Source organism: Cebidichthys violaceus, unplaced genomic scaffold, assembly GCF_023349555.1.
Source record: "Cebidichthys violaceus isolate CVI_PGR_0920_01 unplaced genomic scaffold, fCebVio1.0.p SCAF_2, whole genome shotgun sequence".
NCBI classification, from domain to species: Eukaryota; Metazoa; Chordata; class Actinopteri; order Perciformes; family Stichaeidae; genus Cebidichthys; species Cebidichthys violaceus.
The window spans coordinates 5,554,107-5,558,668 of record NW_027176372.1 but is presented as its reverse complement, the minus strand read 5'-3'; the positions used below and the strand labels follow the sequence as shown (position 1 = coordinate 5,558,668).

The 4,562-nt window shown below is 39.5% G+C and overlaps 1 long non-coding RNA gene across 1 annotated transcript; it reads left to right on the top strand.

The window, feature by feature from the left end:
- The first annotated feature begins 565 nt into the window (after positions 1–565).
- Positions 566–4,004, top strand: LOC137875155 (uncharacterized). Its single transcript, XR_011103389.1, has 4 exons — positions 566–603; positions 1,148–1,207; positions 1,934–2,008; positions 3,884–4,004. It is a non-coding gene; the product is annotated as an uncharacterized lncRNA (long non-coding RNA).
- The last annotated feature ends 558 nt before the right edge of the window (positions 4,005–4,562 follow it).

Genomic DNA, 4,562 nt, shown 5'->3' with positions numbered 1-4,562 from the left:
AATGGGTTGAGAGTCTCTCTGCACAATGTATTCTTTGATAAAGTGAAGCATTCAAGAGCTGGAGAGGTTAGAGTGCAGTGATTTCAGCCGAGGTCAACCAAAATGTCATTTGGTTCCAAGCTGTTCCATTGTAATTTTATAGAGTATATAATTATATATTTCACTTCTTTTATGACTAATAGTGTTCAATCTATCATATGCAGAAGTTTGGCATCATGTAGAGAGCCTGGATCCTCTCTGAGCCTGTTTATGTCTGTCATCCATGGGATTTTCTCATCTGGCTTCCACTCCAGGTCTCCTAGCTCAGCCTGTGGTTGGTCGATTTCAGTCAATGGGCCCGCCTTAGAAGCGTCTGAGTCCTGGCTATCTAACAAACGCATCGTGATTTTGATAAACAGAAGCGTTAGCCAGCAAGGAGTAAAACAGTGGCACGTCACCTGAATTTGCGCATATCCTCGCCGGCATTCACACCCATCCCCCACACGGTCCCTTTTGTTATTGGGCCCTTGTTTCTCCGCGGGGACATTTCAGAGACGCACCGGAAATACGTAGAAATATTGTTGACGGAAATAAGCGGAGATATACATCAGAACAACGAAAAAGGTAAGGAGCTTTGGATGATTTTGAAGGATATTACGCATTGTGTTTCTGGTGTTTCTTTGCTCACAGCCTTGTGAGGGTTTACCGGAGAGGCGATCTGATAGTAGTTCTGGAATCTGTGTCGAATGCTCGTGCTGTTTGATATTTCGGTTGCCTATGCTAACCGTTAGCTTTGTTATGCTAACTCGGAGAAGAGCGACTTATGGCTAGAAATACGTGATTTTGTGATAAATATTTTATTTGCGTACCCAATTTGTGTAGAATGGTGTTTGGAGTGTGTCAGAGTGTCTTGGATTGTTTGTTTTAAGCAGATTTTGAATTTTTTTTTTTCATATTCATAATTACATGCATTGGTCATTTTTGGACGGTAAAGACCCAGAATCGGGTCCGTCGGGCTTAAAAGGTTTAACTGATCCATATTGTCTAGTGACATGAGTAGACCAAGATTAGTATTTGCACAACAATTGAGCTCTTTTAATAACCACTAGTTTGTATACTTGAGTATTTTTTGCCCACTGAGCACTTTCTTTCTTTTTTATCTTTACAGCTGAAAGCCCCACATCAACTTCAGAGTGTCCATAAGAGGGGAAAGAAACAAGGCAGGGAGGTGGATAAGGGGAATGTTTTTAAGAACAAGGATGCTATCCATCTATAATAGAGCTGCAAATATGAATTAATCATTTTGTCTTTAACCATTTTTACATAGTTGATTAATCTTTGTGTAATTTAAAAGCAAAATGCTAAACACATCTGCTAATTCCAACTTCTCAAATCTGAAGTTTGGATGCTCTGTCTTTTATCTGAGATTTTATAGACGAAAATGCCAATTGAGCTAAAAATTGGCAAATAAATCAATAATGAAAATTATTGTTATTTGCAGTCCTAGTCTACACCTCTACAGTATACTGCTATTCAAGTCACAAATGTGTAAATTCAGCATGTTTATTACTGAAGTCATTGTTGAATGTGTTTTTTTGTGCTGGACTACATAATACAGAGAGGTGTTTTTAATGTTTGTCCTCCCTACTTGTACACATGAGGGGGTCAGAATATTATAAACACTTCTGGATTTAATGCAGTCCAGTACATCACCATCATAATAACCTCAGCAATAAAAAACAGATCTGAGTAAATTCTTCTGTAACAGTGTCAACAATAAGTAAACACTATCAACTTTATAGAAGTTTTCAAGGTGACTTCATAGCAGAGCAGTTGCATTACTGTATGAAATCTCTTGTAAACCCTCTGCTACATACAGTTGCATGCTTTTATGTGTTCCTTTCCAACACTGTATAGTATGAGGTGCCACTTTCTGTTTACTGTTGTTTTTCAGATGGAGGTTTTGACTTCTCCTCCCCCCCAAGCAGACCTGACCAGAGTGATAAAGGCGGGGACTCAGATATGGAGGGTGAGTTAGGGACTGTACAAAAATTACTGGGTTAGGAAGGATATTACATTTTTTTTTTAAAAAGTTGTTTTTGGTACCTTTTCTTGACTTAAAAAAAAGCAATAGCCTTCCCCAGTATCTCAAAATATTAGGCACAGTGCTTAAGTACAGTTACTTAATGTTTATCTGCTAGTATTTTAGATCAGAGCCCAGGAAAAAGCTTGGCAAAAAAGGCTCCCACAGAAGAAAATAGGAAAAAGGTGGTGAAAGAAATGGGTAAGCTCTTTAAAATTGAGCAGAAAAGATTTCAACGCTAGTGCTTTCTGTGACTGAGTGCTGGCTGTACATGAGCCTGGTGAAGATATCCACATTGTGGTCCATGTATTGAATGTTACATTGTCTTCTTTGCCATCTGTAGTGGCACCCAAAGTGCAGTTGAAGAGGACATGGAGTAAAGTAGAGAAGACTGCTGTCAACAAACAGTTGGGTTTTTGGAAGAGCGCATAGTTCCAGGAAATGAGGACTGTGTCAAATGCATAACACAAGAGAAATCATTAGGTAAAAGCTTTGTTAAAAACTTTGTGTACAACACAATTGGGACTCTGATTTGAAGAGAGGCGTCCCGGAAACATTAGTACTGATGAGCCAGCTAGTTTTCTAATGCAGTGTGGTTTAGAACTGTGGAATGTAACTTAGCACATACGCTCAAGTACGGTACCTGCAGATACAGTTTATGTACTACTAGATTTTAAATTGTGGTTGAGTTGTCTGTTTCTAAAGCAGTTTGGTTTACACTACTGGAATGTAATCAAGCACATATGCTTAACTACTGAAACTGGAGTCAGGGAGCCACATAGTGCTGAAATGCAGTATACATTTTTTTCTAAGTATAGCAGAAAGTGTGGTCCTAACTTCTCAAGTGAATTTGTCTGGACCTCACCTCAGTGCATCTACAGGAATGTGTGTATGTGCATGACACAGGTGAAGACTTGGAAAAGAACTATAATTACAATTAAAGTTAAGTGACTAGTCGTCTGAATGACAGCTCATTAGCTGCACACGGACACACTTATGCACAACCCAACACACCAACACACACACACACACACACACACACACACACACACCCACCCTGTGGCTACATCTGTCTTCCAGCCATCATATCCAGGTTAAAACAGAGCTCTGTTATTCTGCTAATAAACCAAGGTAGTTGTTATGAGATTTTTTTCTCCTCTTCTTTCTTCCTCGGGCTAAACACAGTTCTGTTGTTTAATTATTTCCAGTGTATTTCTCTGCCAAACATGCTTATAGTAAAGTGAGACACTTACTTTACACTATTTACTTTGGGGTTTTTTCTCGCTGATTGAAAGAACAACTTAGTTTTGATTCTGCTATTCTTAGAGCATTAGAAGCTCTGAATAGGGCTGATAATGCAAAAAGGATTATAGGTTGTATATTAGCCGCAGGGTAGGAGAATGCCTTGTTTAGCCTGATGTGTGCTCCAGATGGGCAGCTTCACCAGAGTATGATTGGGTAAATGAGAGGCAAACTGTAAAGTGTCGGCTGCTTAGTATGTTGAGGTAGAAAAGCATGGTGCGTCCCAATTACCATGTTCACTATCCTAGATAAGTGTGTTACTATGCTAATACATCCCAGCATTAGCTGAAAATGCAGCTGTATTTTAATAGTTTTGCAGGTATGTGCACATAAACCAAAGAATTAGACAAACTGAAATTTTGATCTGATGATGACGCAGATGAAAAATCAGGGGATCAGCAAAATTATTACAATGCATCCTTGAGGGGACACAAGCATTTGTATTGTGATGGCCTCAGTGGCTGGTTGCCTTGGTCTTGCTGCCCTGGCACTGTGTGTATGTGCTTGTGTGTGTTGTAGGTCCTTGGCTGGGTGGAGTTAAGGTGCCATCACCCTAATGGAGAACACCTGGCCGGTGATCCTACAGCATTTAACCCCGCCTGCCCAGACGCCAGTCTCTCCGTCTGTCTCCACCGACCTGTTGTTGCATTGTTCCTTTGACTTGCTTTAAATAAACTTGAGATTGTTACTGCAGGTCTGGTATGCGTCTCCCTCCTTTGTTGCGGCCGACGAGCCGAGCGTAACAGTATCTTATTTTATTGAAATCCATCCAATGGCTGCGGAGATATTTCACCATGTGTCAACATTTTTAGACTGCTGATGGTGCTCGAGGATAATTCAGGAAAACACTTAGACCATTAGGATTCATCATCAATGAACCATCAACATCTGTACCAATTTTTTTATAAATCAAGCAGTGGTTGTGTCATACTATCTTATGGCCCCTATATTTGAGGGACAGGGTTGGTAAAAATCTGTCATCTATTATTATTTTTAACTTCAGTGAAATATATTTTGCAAGGTTCAACACCAACAGATATAGATTGAAGCAGGATATTTAATTGGATAAAAACATCTTTCTTTTTTCAATACAATTTGAATTTTGGACTGGGGACTAAGACATTTGTGCACACGGCGACAGTGCTTGCTTTGTGTGTGTGACAGTTTCACTTTCTGTGTTTTCATTTTTATTATTTGG